The 22,359-nt window shown below is 35.6% G+C and overlaps 1 long non-coding RNA gene across 1 annotated transcript; it reads right to left on the bottom strand.

Annotated features, from left to right (window-relative positions):
* Positions 1–17,438: 17,438 nt before the first annotated feature.
* On the bottom strand, positions 17,439–18,475 carry LOC121407358. Its single transcript, XR_005968909.1, has 3 exons — positions 18,466–18,475; positions 17,954–18,073; positions 17,439–17,479 (listed from the first exon to the last, which is right to left on the bottom strand). It is a non-coding gene; the product is annotated as an uncharacterized LOC121407358 (long non-coding RNA).
* Positions 18,476–22,359: the final 3,884 nt, after the last annotated feature.

The raw sequence follows: 22,359 nt of genomic DNA, 5'->3' as shown, positions 1-22,359 counted from the left end.
TGCAAAAAATAGAACTTTTCAAACAATATAGTAGGATTTTTGGTCCATTTAAGTTGGCAGCCCTGCAAATAATGAATTTTTATGAGTGCTATGGACAGATTCATGAGGTGAAAGATGAAATGAGGCATAATATGTCCAAGACCAATTTAAAATGATTTTGATGGTATGAATTGAGATAAGGATCATGACCTCTGCCAAAATCCATAGCAGTTGTATGCAAGCGATGTGTGAGATTTTTGCTTGAATGAAGAGTGTTGGTTTTGAATTGCTTCGTGATTTCTGTGGGAAAAAATTGCCATCATTACTCTTCTGAAGGCAGAAATTAAATAGATTGAAACTTAAAATGGGGAATGCAAATATACCTAGCATTTTAAGATTAGCTTTATGGAGGATGACAATAAAATTCATCTGTTTTTCTGATTATTCAGAGAAAACATTAATTGTGTTGTTTTTTTCTTTTTTTCTGTACAAATTTTCTTATTGGATATTTTCACGTCATTCTGTGGGTTTTGCCACTCATTTGTTCAACTGATTTAATTAGAGTATTGGTTTTGTCTCACCTATAGGTGCCCCTTTTCCGATGACGGCGGCGTCAACATCAAATCTTAACCTAAGGTTAAGTTTTTGAAATGACATCATAACTTAGAAAGTGTATAGACCTAGTTCATGAAACTTGGCCATAAGGTTAATCAAGTATTACTGAACATCCTATTAGAGTTTCATGTCACATGACCAAGGTCAAAGGTCATTTAGGGTCAATGAACTTAGACCATGTTGGGGGAATCAACATCAAAATCTTAACCTGAGGTTAAGTTTTTGAAATGTCATCATAACTTATAAAATATATGGACCTAGTTCATTAAACTTGGACATAAGGTTAATCAAGTATCAAACATCCTGCATGAGTTTCACGTCACATGACCAAGGTCAAAGGTCATTTAGGGTCAATGAACTTTGGCCGATTTAGGGGTATCTGTTGAATTACAATCAAAACTTTAAAAGTTTTTGGATCTGATTCATGAAACTTGGACATAAGAGTAATCAAGTATCACTGAATATCCTGTGCAAGTTTCAGGTCACATGATCAAGGTCAAAGGTCATGTGAGGTCAATGAATTTTGGCCACATTGGGGGTATTTGTTGAATTACCATCCTATCTCTGTAAGTTTATTCTAGTTCATAAAACGTGGAAATAAGAGTAACCAAGTATCACTGGACATCTTGTGCGAGTTATAGTAGTTTTCAAAGTCAGCACTGCTGCTATGTTGAATCGCGTGATGCAGGTGAGACGGCCAGAGGCATTCCACTTGTTCTTATTAGTCAACAAGAAATCAATATCACCTCATTGCTCTGTTCCAAATCTCTTACCCGCATACATTCTGTCTCTGTCCATATCTTTCTTTCTTCTTTGCTCTCTCTCTCTCCACCCCTCTTTTTCTGTCTTTTTACAAATATGTGGTACAAAAATATGTTAAAACGGCTGTTTTCAACTCGCCATGTGGTCATCGTAGGGGAATTGTGACTGCGCCATAGAGTGCTGCCATATGAAATCATAAGTATTTCATGTTTGTTTACATGTGTTTATGATATCGTCAGTGATTTTAAGAACTGGGGTGGTATTCTGAAAACGTTCTTATCTTTGTTCTTATCTCAATGAGATAAGAAGACGCTAAAATCATTGCAAATCGGTATTCTGAAAATCTTCTTAACGCGTTCTTATCTCTGTAAGGACTGCCTCCTTCTTATCTTCAACACGCCCATTTTTAAGATATTACCAATCAAAATGCGCTTTATATTGGCAGTTTAACCAATAGAAGCGTTCCTTATTTGTGAAGAGAATATCATGGGCGCTGTGCGTACACTGTTTCTGGCGCATTGGGCGAAATAGGCATTTTATACGCAATGACTGATTATTATTTCGACACACGTGCACAAAATAAAGAAAGTAAAGAAAAAAAGGTAAAGAAAGCAGTTAGGAATAAGAATAAAACAGGAAGAAAGAAAGTAAGTAGGTAAGTAAGAAGACAGAAAAGGGTCAGAATGAAGCAGAATAAAAGGATCAAAGCAGAAAACAAAGAAAGAAGAGGTAAACGAAAGAAAGCAAGCAAAAAGAACTTAAAAAGAAAATAAAAAATAAATAAAAAAGGAAAGAATACAAGAAAGAAAAAGGAGGAATAAATACATGTAGAATGATAATCGATGATAAAAAGAGGAATAAAAAATTGAAGGAAAAATAAAGAAGGAAAAGGAAACAAACTTAAAGGAAAAAAAACGAAAAAGGACAAATTAAAAAGATTAAAAAGGATAAAATGAAGGAATAAAGAACAAAAAAAGTTAGAAAAAACGAATGAAAGAAAGTAAAAAAAAAAAGAAGGAACAAAAATATGTAAAAAGTGAAGGAAGAGAGAAAAGGGGAAAATGAAACAAAGAAATAAAGAAAGAGATAAGAGAGAGAAGATAAAAGATGAAAGGAAAATTAAAGCAAAATTGAAAACTAAATAAAGATAAAAAGAAAGGTAAATTCAAAGAAGGGGAAAATAAAAAGGCATGAAGAATGAATGAAAAGAAACGAAGAAAGATTAATGGAAAGAATAAAGAAAAAGATTTTTAGAAATTAATAGAAGAAAGAGTAAATAAAGAACGAACGAAATGAGAATGAGCAAAAAAATAAATTAGAATAAAGAAGAAAGTAGTCAGAAAGAAGGCACACAGTGAGTGTCATAAAGCAGAAATATAAAGAATGAAAAATTGAAAACTAGAATTTAATTTGTCATGCGGACGAATTAGGTGGTCTGTCTTCATTCTCGCCATCATGATCACTATTAGCATGTTCATGCAGATCAATATGATATTCATGAAGACAACGGAATGCTCATTATGGATGGAATACTTGTGAAAGACGGGAGATGATAAAGCACTGTGAAAAGGGTCTCTTTGATGTATGACAATACATGTGATATGAAAAGAAGTAATTAAAATCTGTTTTATCTTGCTAAATTTAAACTTTTATACCTTTTAATTGTCATAAAGGATCATGTAAGAGGTGGCAAAAAGAAAAAAAAATGGAAAAAAAAATTATCTTGTTCACCCCAGGACTCGAACCTGCACCCCCGAGAACACAAGTCAAGTGCGTTATCCATTGAGCCACGATATATTTTTGAAATGCTTAAAATGAACTGAAACGTACCCAAAAAAATTTATAGGCCATTTGGAGAATTTTTTACCTTTGTCGCGCGCGTCATGACCTTTACATGACCTCTGATGACATTGATAGTTGACCCTTGACCTGAAGTTAATGTCATGTAAATATTGTTAATTTTTGATAATTGATAATGAAGATATGATCAAATGAAGAATTTTACAAAATGGCGCGTAGATGACGTCATTATGACCATATGACCTTGAAAAGCTTAGTATGCCGTCTATGATAGATTCTATATATGACGAAAAAATCAGCAAAATTGATTCAGCCAATTCCGAGAAAAGTTGGCGACAAACATAGGTGCCAAGAATAAAGAAAGAAAGAAATAAAGAAAATGCTGACGAAATCAATAGGTGATGTGTCATAGACAGACCACCTAATAAGAACGTTTTCAGAATACCGCCCCTGGCTCAAACTTTCGCGTTTTGAAAGAAACAAGATCATATATTCATACCAATTTAAAGCATACATTACAAAATTTTGTTGACAATTCAAATTCATTTTTTTAATTTTGAAATGAAATGCATATCAGAAGCTGTTTATTTTTACCCAAAACAGTGGGTTAAGGTCACTTCGTAAAATCAAACATCTTGTTTTTTCACGACATAGACCATGGTTTGAGCCAGATCGTAAAACCATTCAATGCCATTCGCATGTTTTTAGCGGCACAAACCACATACATGTATGCGCTGCATATGCATAATATCTTGGTCAGATTTTTACCTCTGTGCGTCTTTCCAGAGACTTAATAGTACACAAAGAATTCTTGTAGTACAAAATTAGAATAAACATAGTTTCATAAAAGAAAATATCAAGGAATACATGTATAATAAAGTGGGGTACATGCATTGAACAGATTCATCAAAATAATGCAAAACTTTAGAATGTCATCACTTTGTTATTCCTTGTCCAATTTTGGTGAACTGATATTAATTTCAGCCTGGAGTACCTCCTTCGTACTTATATTTCTTACATTCCCCTTTCAACACGTCTCATTTGTTCTCACATTTTCTCTTTTTTCTTTGACTTTTTCCATCACTCTTTTTTCTTTTCTTACCCTTTTTCTATCTATCCCCTCTCTATTGTTCCTCCTCTACTTTATCTCACTTGCTATTTATAGTGAGTGTTTTGCAAACTTACTCAAATGACTATAAAGGAACTATGTGATTTGATAAGAATAAATGTAGAGGAATTGTCTACTATTCATTTCATGATATTGTTTTGTTGAAATAGAGTTGTAAGCAAAACTACTGCACAACAGAGAAATATCCTTGACTCTTAGAAGTTATTTCATTGCATTTATATCATTTTCATTTTACAACTAAAAACTTTCATCAGCAAAGAGCTGTACCTCTTAATGTGTTCATACAAAAATACATAAAATAGACTGTACAAATCAAAGAATTACAACAACAAAAAAAATATAATTCATTCATTGTTCAAAATGTTGTTATTCTGGTGGCTTTGCATAGCACTGTGAATGTGTATCATATTGTACTATTATTGTACATGTTAATGTATGCTTGCTATAGATTTTAAAAGAATCCTCCATGCTCAGTGAGCATGTACATGTAAAATACAACATCTTTCAGAAAATAGTTTTAAAGATTTTTTTATTTTTTTTTTACTAATCAACCCTTTTTTCACTAGTTGTATCATTGCAATGTCAAATAGGCACAATGTGATTTCAGCAGTCCAGTATCATGCATAGCAAAATAAATAAAGAAAAGCATAGATTATTACATTGGATTTTCACTTACATGTAGTTAAAATCATGTTGATAACAGTTTTGTTTCAAAAATATGACATTTTACCATTCCAACAACACACAATGTGCATAAAATATTACTAGATTCAATACTGTTACCGTTATGTAATGTGTAATGTTTTGATTTTTAATGCCCTGTTGAATTTATATTGTAATGCACTTGATAGCATAGATGTCCAAATTAGTACGACATATAAAGATATAAAACTACATTTATTATAATGAGGCAAGAGACATTTTTGGTGCAAGGTGACAGAAATTTCAAGAAATATATGGAAGTATCACAATTTAGCAGAAATTGGGTAGCCACATATGTACACTGCCAAAATAAACATGTCTCATACATTATAAAGAAATCTTTTTGAGAAATTAGAAAAAAATACATGGCATTCTAGTGAGGTGTAGGCTATTTTCAAGGCAATATGATATTACAATATCCCTCTTATCTCTTGGTGATCTTCAGTGTGGTTGTTTTCAGCTTAGATTTCATGATTTTACCAAGTAAGGTTTATAAAAATGTACTAGATCTACATGTACTTTAAAGACCTTGTTTGATAGGACCTATATTTTTTTAATGGAGATCCTAGTTTTAAAAGTCAGTATGGTACAGTGTATGTCCCTATAGCATTGGAGTACACTATCATCTCCCAATCTATTCAGTGAGTTCCTTAAGGCCACCGCACACCTAACGACTCGACTGGTCGCCGACTGGCTTGCGACTGGGTGAGGGGAGATGTGACGTCACAGCGCTTGTCAGCTTCAGAGTCGCAGACCGGTCAGAGACAAGTCGCAAGGAAAATCGGAAGGATTTGACTTGTCGAATCCTTATGACTGGATCGCAAGCTCAATCCAACCTCCAGCCAATCAGACAGCAGGGTTGCATAATGCGTATTATGATAATCAACGCGCATACGCAGTCGTAAGTGCGATTTCTCAGATGCTATGCCAAAAAGCAAAAAGCGCATGCGTGAGTCGCAGATCGGATCGCAAGGTGTGCGGTGTCAAGGCTTATGACTGCCTTGCGACTCATCTCCACTCACTCAGTCGCAAGCCAGTTGGCAACCGGTCGGGTCGTAAGGTGTGCGGTGGCCTTTAGACATTGCAGGCATGATATTCTCTCGACTATAATCAGAATTCTGATTGTTGTCTCGCCTGCGTAGCGGAGCGAGACATAGGTATCACTATTTCTGGCGTCATCAACAATTGTGTTGTACACCCAATAACTTTCTATAGCTTCAAGGTGGGATCACCAAATTCATACTTGGGGCCCGTTGCATAAAACTTTTTACCTGAGAAAACTCCGGTTGATTTTACCGGAGTTTTTGTCCTGTGTTAAAGTCAATGGCAGAAACCAGACTAACCTTAGTTTTCAGTTTTTACCAGAGTTTTCTCAGGTAAAAAAGTTTTATGCAACGGGCCCCAGATGTCCATCTCCTGAAGGCACAGGTCAAGTTCGAATATGAGTCGAATTTGAATAAGGTCAAAGGTCAATGAACTTTCCATGACTGGCACTGTGCTGTGTTGTACACATAATAACTTTCTATATCTTCGAGGTGGGATCACCAAATTCATACCAGAGGTCCATCTCCTGAAGGCACAGGTCATGTTCGAATATGAGTCGAATTTGAATAAGGTCAAAGGTCAATGAACTTCTACCATTGTGTATGATGTTTTGTTTCAAGTTCAATAAAATTTCAAAAAACCACATGGCACCATGTGTGATTACGTCCCTGTCGTGGTGCGGAGACATTTTGCCCTCACATCTATCATATCCTTTAATCAAAATGTGCTTATAAAAAAATGCACTCTTTTAAACTTCCTACTCATACCCTATTACTTATTTTATCTTGTAGTACTTCACTCTTGCATCATTTACTTATCATATGCACACAGATCAATTTAGAAAACCCTACTGCTAAAGTGAAGGCAAGATGGCTTAAAATCACACACAATAACTTTTTATATTTATCTTTTATGCACAACCTTTCCTCCATTTTTTCAAACAATAAGTTAGCCATAACACCTTAATAATTAATTTAATTTTACAATTTTACTCACATTATTATCAATTACATTCTTTTTCACTAACATTCATTTCCTTTAATACTTGCATGGAAATAATTATAGCTTCATAGAATTAACAGCATTCTTAGTGTTATCTGATATGTAAACTGTCAGAACCACAATTCACCCCCTAAACTGCCGACAGCCTCAGAAGTCATATAGCATAGTTTTGACATGCAGTCTCTTCATGACTGCAATATGTAGGCGGAACGCTTGGCATTTGCCTTGTTTTAATAAAAAAGATTCAGAATTTTTTTTTCAATTTTTTTATTCATTTAATTTTTTACTTGGAATCCTTGGCCCAAGAACATTAACATGCTGTTTTTACTGCTTTTTAAACTCAAATGATAAAACTATCATGCACACTCACTTGAAAAATCATTTTTTTATTTCTTTACTATGCAAGAGTTTATAACCCCTACTGGGGTGCAACAGACTTTGTTGGTGACTTAGCGACCATTTGCTATTTTTCTGATTTTTTTTTCAGAGGGGAATATCATGCATGATCTTGTTCCACATGTTATGCCGTTAGGTATTTTTACTTATTTAAGTTTTGAGCATGAGTTAAACATTTTGAAAAAGTTTAAGAATATTCTGACTGCCTTTCAGCTCTTTTGGATTCCTATGACCCAGGTTCAATTCCTATGACCCAGGTTCAATTTCTACTGGGTGTGATATTGCCTCATTACCAGGTCCCTCGGAGAGGACCTGAAGCCTTTGGTTGTTGCCACCACCATCTACCATTTCTTTTTGAACAAAGAAATGGGTATCCTTGTTAACTTGAATATGTCTGGATGTACTTGTCATTTCCTGAAAGGAAACCTGACCTCTTTCCTGGTATCCAATAGGTTCGCTGGTAGTGGGCGCATCTGAAGGATTTATAGAAATCAGTGACTCTGTTTCTCTCTGAGAAGTTGATTGTTCTCTTGCAGATGAAGAGATTTCATTTGCAGCAGGAGGTTCATCTCCATTGCATTCATCATTGCCAGAAGGAGGACCAGAAGCAACTGGACATCTCGAGAACTTATTTTGTAGATATTCCAATATGTTTGCATCCTTGAAGATACATGTATAAGTTGTTAAAATGAGTAGGAGAATAAGGATGATAATATTTGTCACTAGTGAGGTATTCTGTCTGTTGTTATGGGTACTCATCTTTTTGTTCACACTGCCAAGTTCTTCAAGCACCTTCTGCAGTTTATCATCAGAGTCCACAGATCTCTGATTGGCTTTCTTTGCATATTTTAATAATTTTGAAAAATTTTGTTGCAAATTAGAGTTTATTGTCTTTAGCTCCTCAATTTCCAAAGCCAAGGCATTGATTTTTTCATTCATGTTTTTCAACAGATCCTCTTCACATGTGGCATTTAATTGTTGTGCCTCCTTGCAAGGCATGGAAGATTGAGTTGGAGGGGGGCATTTCTCAACAGCAAACCACTTAAAGAAATCTGACTGGAATTTCTGTCCTCCGTTGTCCACTTCATATCGGCAATAAAATTCATCCTTGTATTGCGTCCTGGCATTCCATACCTCGTATGTCAAGGTATTTTGTTCTGGTTTTCTTATTCTGCTTACCCACCGGTTGATATCTTTATCCCCAACATGGAATGCTCCTGCAATATCATCGCCTATCGAAAATTGTTCTCCCTTCGCAGTAATTGAGATATCCTGGGTCATAATGTCCGATGGGACGATCAAACTCATGTTTGAATAGCCTGGTGCATTTTCACACACTGTCATTGTGTTTGTGTAGTGCTTCATACAGGGAACCGTATCATCAATGCATGGTGGTATTTTTGCAGCTTCGTCCACATACACAGAAGATAATATTTTGAAAACAACGATAAATGGAATGTACCCTTTGGTCCAAAATATGTTTGCATTCATCGTACTTGATGGGATTTGCACTTGAACGATTCACTAAGATTCTAAAATGAAAAAAAGCTCTTCAGTGTTAAGCAATCTCTGATGCAGGCAGACAGTCATGTGACGTGGTGTTATATACCTGTAGATGGCGCTATGTATTGTAATGTTTCATGGTACACATCCTAGCCTGAAGGCATATGATATTTTCATTGCTGTTACGATGCGCTGCATATACTGTTCCAAATTTGTAGGCCACTCAAAATAAAACACCTTTTGAGGATTTGCCTGTATGTACATGTAATGGCCGATTTTATATAACAAATAAATAATTTATAAAAAAATAAATTTGTAATTCGTAAGTAACAAATTATTAAAATTTTGATCTCACCACAAGAAAAAGAGTTTATATCTTAAAATTTTATTACCCAATCATCATATCACTTCAGTCAAATTGGGCCACATCGCAGAGGAAGGTTGCAGTAAATGAATGGACATGAATGACTGAATAAAAGAAAGAATAAATCAAATTAAATGAATAAGTACATAAATAAGTAAATGAATAAATGAATGAAAGAAAGAATGAATATATACATGTAGATAGATGGATGGATTCAGCTGTCATAACTTTCTAGTATAGGGTCTTAGGAATCTTTTGATACAAAATTTATATAATTTCAACCATCAGGTAATGAGAAGCTTAAAAAAAATTGCTGCGCTTTGGGTGTTCAGTTTCCCCGTAGTCCATGTATTAAGCAGGGCTCGACACTAGCGACGGTCCCAGACCGGTAAAAATCGCTGTCGGGCTAGTAGATTTTCAGAAATAGAATATTTACTGGTCTGACTTGACCAGTAAAAAATATCATTGCCCGGCAAGTAATTTTTCCCAAAATAGCAAGATTTTAAGGGTCCGACATGACCAATAATTAAAACCATTGTTGGGCCAATAACTTTTCCAGAAATGGTCAAATTCACTGCAAACAATTTCCCCCCGACAAATTCTGTCATTCACACACAGAATACACACAGAATGAATCGCACGTAAGTGTTACTAGAGTAGATACAGTGTACATGTAGCCAGCCACACAACCTACGTGGTAAATTCTCTACTGGCTGCGCGAACAAAACTTGGCTAAACTCTGGCAGAAATCTCTCACAGAACTGTCAAATTCACGGTTCATACTCATGAAAGGCTCTTATAATGTCCATATTTCCTAAAAATTGGAGTAACTCTGTCATTTGTAAGCAGTAAAAGGAGAAATTTTCACTTCTGTTTGGTTCAAACAGATCGGGTTTCGGGTGATATCGTCTGAATACAGATGAGCCCCACATATGCATTTATGTGTGTGTTGATACACTTGGTTTCTGACTTTCTTTCGTAGCTATTTTAATTGAGCCAAAAAGATACTGATGAATTATTTATGATGATAGTTTTAGCTTTCTTCCTCTGTTTTCTTCCTATCTTTCTTTCCTTCTTTCTTTTCAATCTTTCTTTGTTTTCTTCACTCTCTTCTTTCATTTTTTTTTGTTACTGTCTTTTTTTTTATTTTCCCTTTGTTGTTTAATTCGTTCTTTCATTCTTTCTATCCTTTTAAAAAAAAAATTTCTCTATTTCTTTTTTCTCTCTCTCTCTTTCTTTCTTTTTTTCTTTCTTTCCTTCTTTCCTTCCTTCCTTCCTTTCTTTTTTGATATTTTTCTTTCCTTAATTCTTGAGTCCATCCTATTTTATATTTTATCTCTTCTCTTCTTTCTTTCTTTCCTTCTTTTTACCCTTTTCTTTCCTTTAATCTTCATTACTTTCTTTCTTCCTTCCATCCATCAATCATTTATTTACCCTTTCTTGTTTGTATTTTTATTTCTTCCTTCTTTCAGCCCTCTCTTTCTTTCATTCCTTCCTTTCTTCTGTCTTGTTCTTTCCTTTTCTAAATCTATCCTTTTATACCTCTCCTTTCTTTTTTGACTGCTAGCTCCCTTTCCCTCCTTTATTCTTTCATTCTTTCCTTTGTCTCTCAGTCTTTCTTTTTTCTTCCTTTGTCTCACAGTCTTTCTTTTTTCTTCCTATCATCTATTCTTTTACTTTTTATATTGCTTGCTTCTTTCCTTCTATGTATCATTTTATTTTTCCTTTGTTTTCTTCCTTCTTTCCTCTCTTTCTTTCTTTCTTTTGTTGCTTCTTCTTTTTTTCCGTTACTACTTTCTGGATTTGTTCTTTCTTTCTGTATTGCTTGCTTAATTTCTTTCCTTCATTTTTTTCTTTCTTCCTTATTTTTGTTCCTTCTTTATTTCTTCCTTTCCTTCTTTCTTTTTTCCTTCCTTCACATGTATCCTTTCTTTACCTTTACATTGGATCGTGTTTTAAAATGACAAAAACGTGCAGTCCGTATCATTAGCAATGAAAATGCATTTTCGCACACTGCTAATCTTTTTAAAGATCTAAGAATTCTTATAGTCCGGGTTATAATTGAGCAAGGTGCCACACGAAAAAGGAGAAATTTTCATATAGTGCTTCTAGACAAGTTTTTTACGCTGAATATGAATATATGAGGTAACCAGGCTGTATCCTGAAAATTAACCCGTGAGGGCGCTTTTTTCAAAATGGCCGCCAAATTTTCAGAACATTTGAATTTTCGTACATAGATTTTGACATAAACATTCAATTGCCACAAAATTAGTGTCATATGAAAGACGAATAAATTCCCTACAATTTGGTACCATTTATAGGGGATAAGTAGGTCATATGGCTGAGATTTTAAGTAGAAAAGTGCATTTTTTGTCATTTTTTCCAAAAAATTGAAAATTTTGCAAATACATGATTGTACATAATTCTAAGAAAAATGAATCAATGACCTTGAAATGTTCCAGAAAACTTTATTGATATACTATTATTATGTGGATGAAATTTCAACTCTGTACCATTCTTCTTAGCAAATTTATAAGGTATCAAACTTGAATACTTCAATTTCAGAAATGTCACTTTTTGTATGCATTTCCATAGACTAATATGTATAACATGTATATGTATAATGTATACTGTAGTTAAAATTAAATCAAATTATCTCCGCTCGTTAATCACTTGGATAGTTATGAGTAGGCTTTTCTCTATCAGCTACATAAAACAAAATGTTGGCACACCAAGGCCTAACACTCTCATAGGGTGGGGAAGTTGAAGCCCCCCCCCTTTGGCTATATTATGTTGTTGTATATTGCCTATTTATTGGAAAATCACCATTTTTTGAAGCACCCATTGAGGCAAAAACAGGCATTTCTACTACAGTACAGCCACTTTGTTTGCTTTGAAACCACTTTGAGAGGAAAAAGTAGGCTTTAATTGTTCTACCAGCTACATCCAAAGAAGTGGCACACTGAAGCATACCCCTCTTAGGGGGGGGGGGGGGCTTTTGCTTAATAGTGCATATTTATTTGAAAATTCATAATTTTGGACCCAACATTGAGGCCAAAGAGCGTTTGTGCTTTGTTGCACACCCCATTTTATTGATTTGAAATCACTTAGGATAGAGTAGACTTCGTTCTTCCAGCTTCATATAAATAAGCACTGGCACATCGAACCCTAGCCCTCTCAGGGGCTGTCTAAGTAACCCCCCTCTATATCATGTATATTGCTGATTTATTGGATATTTCACCATTTTGGATCACTCATTGAGGCAAAAGCGCATTCCTACTATATAGTACAGCCAATTTTATTTTCTTGCAATGACTTGGAGAAGAAAGAGTAGGCTTTGCTCTATTAGCTCCATATAAAGAAGTGTTGGCAAATCGAAGCCTATCTCCTTCAGGTGGCTTTTGAAGTTACCCAACTAATTTTCATTATTTGACTATTTGTTGAAAAGTCACCATTTAAAGCCCCCATTGAAGCAAAAAGGTGTCTTTGATATATAGTTCTGCCACTTTTATTGCCTTGAAACCACTTAGAGAGAAAAGAATAGGCTTTGCTCTATCAGCTACATAATTTTGTGCTGGCAAATAAAAGCCGGACCCTTCTGGGGGCTGTCGAAATCAGCCCCCTCTCGCCTTTGCGTCATTGCCTGTTTATTGGAAATTCACCATTTTTGAGCCCCCATTAAGGTAAAAAGGCATCTCTGATAAATAGTACTGCCACTTTTATTGCCTTGAAACCAATTAAGGAACAAAGAACATGCTTTGCTCTATAAAGAAATGCTGGCACATTCAAGCTTACCCATCTGGGCGGCTGTCAAATCACCCAACCTCTCTTGCATTATTGCCTAATTATTTGAAAATTCAAAATTTTTGAGCCCCATTGAGGCGATATGCACTTCTGCTGTATAAAACACACAATTTCTCTTTCTTGAAACCACTTGGAGAGGAAAGAATAGGTTCCCCTCTTTCAGCTATATAGAACAAATTGCTGCCATATCGAAGCCTGACTCACTTCAGGGGACTATAATTATGTTACCCCACCTTTTTTACGATTTTTGCCAATTCATTGTAAAAATCGCCATTTTGGAACCCCCGTTAAGGAAAAAAACGTGTTTCTAGTATATAGTAGAGCCACTTCTTTATATGTAGCTGTTAGAGGAAAGCCTACTCTTTCCTCTCCATATAGTTTCAAGGCGGTACTAGTGGCAGAGCTATTCATCAGAACCGCCTTTTTGCCTCAATGGGGGCTCCAAAATGGTGAATTTTTCAATAAATAAGCAATAATAAAAAAAAGGGGTGGGATGATTTCAACAGCCCTCTGATGGGGATAGGCTTTAATTTGCGAGCATGTCTTTATATTAAGCTGTTAAAGCAAAGCCTATTCTTTTTCTCTCCAAGTGTTTTAAAGGGTAAAAAACGGCAGAAAAATAATCAGAAATGACTTTCTGCCTCAATGAGGGCTCCAAGGTTGTGATTTTTTCAATAAATAGGCAATAATGCAAAAGGGATGGGTGATTTCGACAGCCTCCTGGAGGGGGGTAGGCTTTTATTTGCCTGCACTTCTCTATATGTGGCTGATAAAGCAAAAACCTATTATTTCGTCTCTAAGTGGTTTCAAGGCATTAAAAGTGGCAGAACTATATATCGGGAACGCCTTTTGCCTAAATGGGGGCTCCAAAATGGTGAATTTCAAGGGAGGGGATGGGGGTAATTTCGACAGTCCCCTGAAGGAAGTAGGCTTTTATTTGCCTGCACCTCTTTATATGTGGCTGATAAAGCAAAAACCTCCTTTCATCCCTAAGTGGTTTCAATGCAGTAAAAGTGGCAGGGCTATATATCAGAAACGCCTTTTTGCCTAAATGGGGGCTTTAAAATGGTGAATTCTTCAATAAATATGCTATAATGCAAAATGGATGGGTTAATTTCAACAGCTTCCCGGAGGGGGTAGGCTTTTCTTTGTAAGCACTTGTGTATTTGTATCTGATAGAGCAAAGCCTACTCTATCCTCTCCAAGTCATTGCAAGAAAACGAAATTGGCTGTATAGTAGAAACGCACTTTTGCCTCAATGGGCGATTCAAAATGGTGTAATTTCCAATAAATAGGTATTATACATGATAATAGAGGGGGGGGGGTTGACTTATCAGCCCGTGTGAGGGATAGGTTTCGATGTGCCAGCGCTTCCTAATAATATGTAGCTGATAGAGCAAAGCCTACGCTTTTCTCTCTAATTACAAGAAAATAAAATTGGCTGTATGATATAGAAACGCCCCTTAATATCCCTCAATGGGTGATCCAAAATGTTGAAATTTTCAATAAATAGGCAATATACATGATATAAAGGAGGGGGTGACATTAGACAGCCCCTTATAGGGCTAGGGTTTGATGTGTTAGCGCCAGGCCCCCGAAGCTACCGCCATTTTGTTTAATCCATTAGAAGCTAAAATAAGCCCCCATTAATATTAATTTCGTACGATGCTCCCTCGTCAACTGTGGTTTTGTACGTGTATTAGACAATACGCACATCAGCGCAATGACAAAGGTCAACTTGGAAAATTCATTAATGTATTCATTTTGTTACGCGCTCGTGACGCGAAGGATTCAGCGAATCAAGCAAGCGCAAATCTGAGACGATACGTTGCGCTTTATAAAGTATCGATATCACAAGCGATATCACTTAAAAACAAAACAATGTTTGTATTGCGTCTTATAGGCCTATGCTATCTAAAAGGGAAGATGAAAAGAGTAGATCAAGTCGCGATTAGGTAAAAGGGGGGGGGGGAGCAAATCATGGTTATTACAATGATGGTATTCGTTTTCACTGGTTGAGTATGAATACTAAAAAAAATATCTTTCACCACTAAAAGAGTAATTTCTTGTTAAAATTATTGGAGAAGTAAAAAAAATAAAAATCTTCATGGATCCCCGTGCCTGCTTTCTTCTGGCGTCCGTTTCATAATGAATTACACTGAGCTATTTAAACATCGCTATTATTGTGATAACCGTGGGAACCTTGATTATGATTGGTTGTAGTTACCATACTAGTATTTGTAACTCATGATGAAACGGGCCCCAGTTTATCATGCTCAATATGTTTCCTGTACCCTTTATTCTCCAGCATTTCTTACTCTGTTTTTTTTTCCATTTAATCATTTTCCCACTCATGTTCTTTTGTGCCACCTTTCTCCTACATATGAAGAGCTCACTTTTAAAAGGGGTTAGGTCCATTTTTAATCAAACTTGATTTTTATGTCTTAATTGATTTTTAGTAGCTCTATAAGATGATACCATAAAAAAGTTGAAATTCCCATAAAAAAGTGAACTAAAAAAAGAAAATTCACTTTTTTCAAAAGGGGTTAGGTCCATACATAATTTTTCTGGAAAATAATATCTTAAAAAAATATGAAGATAAGTAGATTTCTTTTATACCCAATTTTTGAATTTCTAATGGTAGGGTATCATGAAAATCCATTTTCGCATAAGAATATTGCAATATGGGAGAATTTAAAAAAATTAATTTTCTTGGAGTGGCCCTAGCCCCTTTTGCTACTTAACTTTTCATATATTTCCTTCTAATTTTCCCACTTGTTATCTGTCTCCTGGTTTCCAAAAATCTCGTCTTATTTCTCTTCCACCCCTTTTGTTCCTACTTCCAACATCAGCTCTCTCACCACCCCCTCTAAATTATCTCTTCATAATTATGTGCCCCTCCATTTCTTTCTCATCTCTTTTCAACTCACTTCTCATCACTCTTTCCCTCTCTCGATCTCCGTCTCATTTTGAATTTTGCCAATTCCAAATCCCTTTCATTCAGTTAGCTCTGTACAAATACTATATGAACACAAATGAAAGACATGAAGGAATTCTCTGGTTAGTGGTGAATTTTATTAATTATCCAGAAATTATCAGAGGATTAAGCTTTACCTTTTTCTTAAGCGTACGTAATAGTTTGAACCAAAAGAAATTTGTGTTTGTATGCTGGGGGGGGGGCACAATTCCCCCTAATTTTTGAAGCACTGAAAAGTGCCTTTTTATGCAAGAAAATGCCCCATCACGAACGTGTACTGTGTCCCTTTCACCTGATGAGAACCTGTTTTAGGTAATACCAATTAGTGCTCTTCCTTATATGCATTTTTTTACCCAAAAATGCCCCCCCCCCACGTGTTCTGTGCCCTTCCATCTGAGAGCCAAAAGTGCCCCCTCGCCTTCTTGAAAGTGCCCTTACTTGAATAACTGCCCCCTTTTACCCAAGAAAAGTGCTCCTAAAGAATTTATTCTGTGCCCCTTTCACTTGAGAAGGATCTGTTTTATGGTCACCATGACGAGTGCCCTTTGAAACAAGAAAACAATATTTTCATTTCTATGATATACTTCTGAAGGAAATACTGTGTGCATTAAGTTTAATAATTCATGTGAGTGGGGTATATAAGCAGTTTCGTACAGATGGAGGGGGGGGGCTTGCCCATAAGCGGCGGAAGCGGTGGGATAGGGGGACCTGTCCCCCCTAAATTTGAGGTGGGGGACAGTCCCCCTCTAAATTTTTTGTTGAGAATCTTTTTTTTTGTTCGTCAATTTTTTTTCCTGCGTCCCCCCTAAATTCAGGTAGACCCCCCTTAAAATTGTTGTGGCCCCCCTAAAATTGTGGTTGACAACCTTTTTTTTGCTGGAAATTGTTGTGGTCCCTTCTAAGAATTAGGTGGATAAATTCAGGTGGACCCCCCTAAATTTTTTGCCTTCCGCCGCCAATGCTCTTGCCCCCCCAAAAAAAAAAAAAATCACGACCAAGAAAAAAAGAAAAAGGAAAGCAAAGGGTGAAATAAATCATTTTGAATATTTTGTCGAAATCTATCACAAAATTGGATATTTGTTTTTAAAATGTCAAAATTTTGCTCGCTTGCAACTTTTTAAAAAATTTCACATAAAACAGCATTTACCCTGTGCCCCCCACCCCCACTTTCAAGCAACTTCAATCCGCTGGTCCTATTTGTATGTTTATAGCTTCTCTCTTTGCAACCAATTTTAATGAAAATCAATAAGAAGTTTCATACGTCATGAATTTGGGTTGTGATAATAATTTTTTTTTAAATTGGACTTGGAAAAAAAACCTTTTCCATCTTCATCACGTGGTTCCTAAGTCTTCAATGTTGAATAGTTGGATTACTTGAATGAAAACATCTGTTACACCAGTCCTGCAGATTGAAAAAAATAGAGAAAGAAAATCAATTAAATTGTCATGATTTATGAAACAAATGTTTTAAGAAAAGTGAGACCATGCATATATATGTTTCTTCAACACATACCATAGGAAATCTTACTTCTACTAATTATAAACTTGTACTTCTATAAAGCATATATATCACTTAAACATGTTCTCTGCAGTTTACATACCACTCTCCATTCTAACTACATGTACTCTTTGAAAAAATGACAGAGATTTCTTGTAAATATGAATATATAAATTAACATATGTAAATTATATGAATAGACAGAATTAAAGTTGATATGTTTTGTTGCACAGAATATTTTTATCTGTAATTAAAAACGACAATAACTATAATCTAAAAACAAAATTGAAATGGGTTTTTCAAAGGCAGGTCCATTTGTTGCCAAAAAAATGTGAAAAACCTCCATTATCAAAAATAATCACTAACTAGCTCACTCACTCATATAACCGCTGTAGTTTGTGTTTCTCTTTGTGGTCCAGGCACTGTTCTATTAGGCCTACTTCACCAATTATTTATCATCATCAATCACCTCCATGGAAATTGTCAAACTGCATCATCCTATTAGACAAAATGTAAAACAAACAAAAAAATCGTAAATCTACAAATATGAAATATGAATATCACACTAAAGAATGAATAAAATGAATTTTATAAAATATAACTCATGAAAAATAAATATTGCTTTGTTTATAAACAAATAGGAAATAAAAAGGCAATTTAATTACTAGTAGATCAAGGACATGACCTAATTTTATAAATTTGCCCAAAGTACATATCTTTTGACATTGGTTCTACTTTAGACTCGAGAGCCTATATATTTAAGAAGTGTATGTTCAGTACAGATCCTACCTCTTTGTGGCTCAGGTTATTTTTATTTAATGTAAACATGGTTAAAATTCAATGCATGTTATGTATCTGTAATTTTGAATGGGTTAGTTTAACTTTAATACCTGGATGAGAATCTGCAAAATGATGCATGCACTTATGATCATCATCTTGAACCACATAGGTAGACTCTATACTGTTTTTCTTGTCCTTCAAACTCAACCTGTTTTTCTTGTTCTTCAAACTCAACCTGTTTGTGAAAGAAAAAAGTACAATAATAAGAAGTGATATTTTTCATGGCCGTTTGTATAGGGGAGGGATTTGGGTAAGAGCTGAAATGTGAAAACCTTCATCAAAAAAAGAATTGCATGACATCCTTCAATTTTATTGTAGAAAATGCACAAAACGGCCATAGGTAATATTGGTTACTTCTGGCCCTCGCTTTCTGAATTTTAGGTTTCTCTATTTTTTTTCAAATGTCTGCCCCTCCCCCCCCAAAAAAAAAATCTGCATCTTTTTATTTCAGTTGACTTTAACATAATTTCATCTCATGCACTGGGTCTAGATCTATTTGTAAGAAAGTATAGATCTAGTCCAAGACTCAGAGCTGTGCAACAGCATTCGCGTATCTAAATTACTCGTAGGTCTAGATCTAGATAGTAACGATGGACTCTCGATCTATCTAGACCTAGAAAGTAAAGCTTTGGTTCTAAACTGAGATCTAGGCCTATATGGATTTGATGTCTGACTTTTATTCCTGGCTAAAAGTTTAAACTTCATTGCCATTATTGACCAAGATTAGATCTAGGGCCTAGTCCTTGGTCCACTGACACTGACAGACATAGGCCTACTCGTACATGTATTGATGTAAATGGAGTCGTTTAGGCCCAGACCTAGATCTAGGCCTAAATTACAGACCTAGATCATAAGCCCTGGGCCTAGGGTAAGTGTCGCGGGTTGGGAAAGTATAATTTAGATGACTAGATTTGAATTAGGTTGGCCTAGAATTAGAAAGCATCGATGAATAAAAGTAAAGTACCGTAGATCTAAGTCTAAAATAATAAGAAGCAACACTAGTTGCTGGTTTCTAACCAAGTTAGAAATTAGATCTAACGTTAGGCCTATCTAGATCTAGGTCCTAGATCTAGCCTATTGATAATAAGACAAACATGCAGAGCAGCATATTATTTCTTATAGGCCTAGACCTCTCGTTTCTGGGGATTTATTCAACAATTTCTGACATTAACTATTCGTGAGTGAGCCAACACAGTTCAGCGGAACAACCAAAATAGAGAGACTGAAGCTTTTGGTCTAGTTATTTCTAAGACAGAGTCTAACTATAGACCCTATTTATAAATAACAATAAGTTAAAATGGGTGGGGGCTAACATTGGCGGCGGAAGGAAAAAATTTTTGGGGGTGTCTACCTGAAATTTTGGGATGGACACATGTAAAAAATTGGACAAGTGCTCCAAAAAATTTTGACACGCAAAAAAAAAAAAAAAAAAAGGTAATCAACCTAAATTTTAGGGGGGGACAACACACGTTTCAATGGGGGTCCACGTGAATTTAGGGGGGGACGCAGGGAAAAAAATTGACAAGCAAAAAAAAAAAAAAAAAGGGTAGCAAAAAAATTTAGGGGGGAACCGTCCCCCCACCTAAAATTTAGGGGGGGGGACACGTCCCCCGCTTCCGCCGCCTATAGTATGGGGGCTAAATGCAGAAGCCTGAAGTTATGCAAAATAAATTTGATATCTGAAACTGAAAGTGAGGATTGACACAACGACAGGCAATATATCTTCATCCACACTCCACTTCACAGTTTATTCCTGACTGGGTTTCGATCTACTGAAGATAGATGCAGATCTCCCTCTAGATCTAACGTTACAGTATACAAAAAGAAGCTTCATTCTTCTTGATTTAATCAATCATGGGTTGGTCCTTGTTAATTGGAAATGAACCAAACCGGCCCGAAATTCTCTCGATGACCAATCGGCTAGGAGCCCATACAAAATACATGTGGTTAACACAGCGGCATAACCGCAACACTGCAAGCAACATACAGGCTGCACTGGGCGACGATGACAATCTAACTTCAATTTCAAAGACCAAATTCTGCTTTCCTTTAACAGAAGAATGATAGCAAACTCTCTAATTTGGTAGAGAAATAACCTGAGATCACAAAATACTGTGTGAAATTTGTAAATAGTCCACTGAATTCATGTGGTTATATCAATTTATACGTACTCACCGGAGTGTTCGTAGGTCCATTTTTGTGTGGAAAGAAAAGTTTCAGATTCGGGTTCAGAATGAATAAATTAGATGACGTAATGAGGTCAAATGAATAATTACTTCTGTAACACGATACCACTAGTATCGATGACAAAGAATCGGGGAAATCGCGTATTAATGACGCTCTTAGCCAATGAACAGGGCGGAATATGAATATATTTACGCTCATGAATGTCAATGGGGGCTTATTTTTGTCTTCAAATGATCGCGGTAGGCGGAGCCTAATCTCATTTGTTTTGTGCTGAACGCGCGCGCAGCTTTTGGTCTAGTAATATATTATAAGGTCTTTGGTTAGCGCTTATTTATGTAGCTGGTAGAACACACTACTCTCTCAAAGCAATAAAATACTATAATGCACAAATGCTTTTTTTTCCTCAATGTTGGGTCCAAAATGGTGAATTTCCAAATAAATTGGCAATAAGCAAAAGGGGGAGGGGTGATCCTCCCCCCCCCCCCTCCCCCCGAGAGGGGTTGGCTTCGATGTACGTGTCACTACTTTCGATGTAGCTACAAAGCTTAATACTCTTTTCCTCTCCAAGTTGTTTCAAAGTAATTAAAGTGGCTGTACTGTATAGCAAAAATGCTTTTTGCCTCAATGGGTGCTTCATAGGCAATATACAACAACATAATATAGCCAAAGGGGGGGGGGCTTCAACTTCCCCACCCCATGAGAGTGTTAGGCCTTGATGTGCCAACATTTTGTTTTATGTAACTGATATAGAAAAGCCTACTCTTAACTATCCAAGTGACTAACGAGCGGAGATAATTGGATTTAATGTTTAACTATATACATTATACATATTATACATGTTATACGTATTAGTCTATGGAAATGCATACAAAAAGCGACATTTCTGAAATTGAAGTATTCAAGTTTGATACCTTATAAATTTGCTAAGAAGAATGATACAGAGTTGAAATTTCATCTACATAATAATAGTATATCAATAAAGTTTTCTGGAACATTTCAAGGTCATTGATTCATTTTTCTTAGAATTATGTAAAATCATGTATTTGCAAAATTTTCAATTTTTGGAAAAAATGACAAAAAATGCACTTTTCTACTTAAAATCTCAGCCATATGACCTACTTATCCCCTATAAATGGTACCAAATTGTAGGAAATTTATTTGTCTTTCATATGACACTAATTTTGTGGCAATTGAATGTTTATGTCAAAATCTATGTACGAAAATTCAAATGTTCTGAAAATTTGGCGGCCATTTTGAAAAAAGCGCCCTCACGGGTTAATTTTCAGGATACAGCCTGGTTACCTCATATCTTCATATTCAGCATAAAAAACTGGTCTAGAAGCACTATATGAAAATTTCTCCTTTTTCGTGTGGCACCTTGCTCAATTATAACCCGGACTATTAAGATCACTGAATTGTATGAACTACAGGTTGCTATATTCATGTTCTCATATTTTAAAAACATCTTGCCTTCAAATTTTAATGAATCTTTTAGGCTTAACAGTTTTTGTCTCACCTGCGAAGCAAAGTGAGACTATAGGCGCCGCTTTTCCGACGGCGACGGCGGCGTCAGCATCAAATCTTAACCTGAGGTTAAGTTTTTGAAATGACATCATAACTTAGAAAGTATATGGACCTAGTTAATAAAACTTGGCCATAAGGTTAATCAAGTATTACTGAACATCCTATTAGGGTTTCATGTCACATGACCAAGGTCAAAGGTCATTTAGGGTCAATGAACTTAGACCATGTTGGAG

Source organism: Lytechinus variegatus, chromosome 2 (genome assembly GCF_018143015.1).
Source record: "Lytechinus variegatus isolate NC3 chromosome 2, Lvar_3.0, whole genome shotgun sequence".
Classification (NCBI taxonomy): domain Eukaryota; kingdom Metazoa; phylum Echinodermata; class Echinoidea; order Temnopleuroida; family Toxopneustidae; genus Lytechinus; species Lytechinus variegatus.
The sequence above is the reverse complement of the archived record's forward strand: the minus strand, read 5'-3'. Positions and strand labels throughout refer to the sequence as shown.